Source organism: Mesitornis unicolor, unplaced genomic scaffold (genome assembly GCF_000695765.1).
Source record: "Mesitornis unicolor isolate BGI_N332 unplaced genomic scaffold, ASM69576v1 scaffold37306, whole genome shotgun sequence".
In the NCBI taxonomy this organism is placed as follows: Eukaryota; Metazoa; Chordata; class Aves; order Mesitornithiformes; family Mesitornithidae; genus Mesitornis; species Mesitornis unicolor.
The window spans coordinates 1760-1975 of NW_010192327.1; the positions used below are offsets into that span (position 1 = coordinate 1760).

A 216-nucleotide genomic window follows, 5' to 3' on the forward strand; every position below is an offset into this window, starting at 1 on the left:
GGCCAAGGGGATGATGGTGGCCATGGGGAAGGTTGGCCATGGGGTGGTGGTCAAGGGGATGGTGGTGGCCATAGGGACAGTTGGTCATAGGGTGGTGGCTGTAGGGTGATGGTGGTGACCAAGGGGGTGGTGGTGGCCATGGGGCCAGTTGGTCATAGGGTGGTGGCCATGGGGCCAGTTGGGCATAGGGTGGTGGCCATAGGGCGATGGGGGGGG

The 216-nt window shown here is 64.4% G+C and overlaps 1 protein-coding gene across 1 annotated transcript in view; it reads left to right on the plus strand.

Moving 5' to 3' along the window:
- The window catches only part of LOC104542672 (cytochrome P450 4F22-like), a gene marked incomplete at both ends in the record, with an annotated part of 4590 nt that overhangs the window by 1752 nt on the left and 2622 nt on the right, over positions 1 to 216 (plus strand). The window lies entirely within an intron of this gene.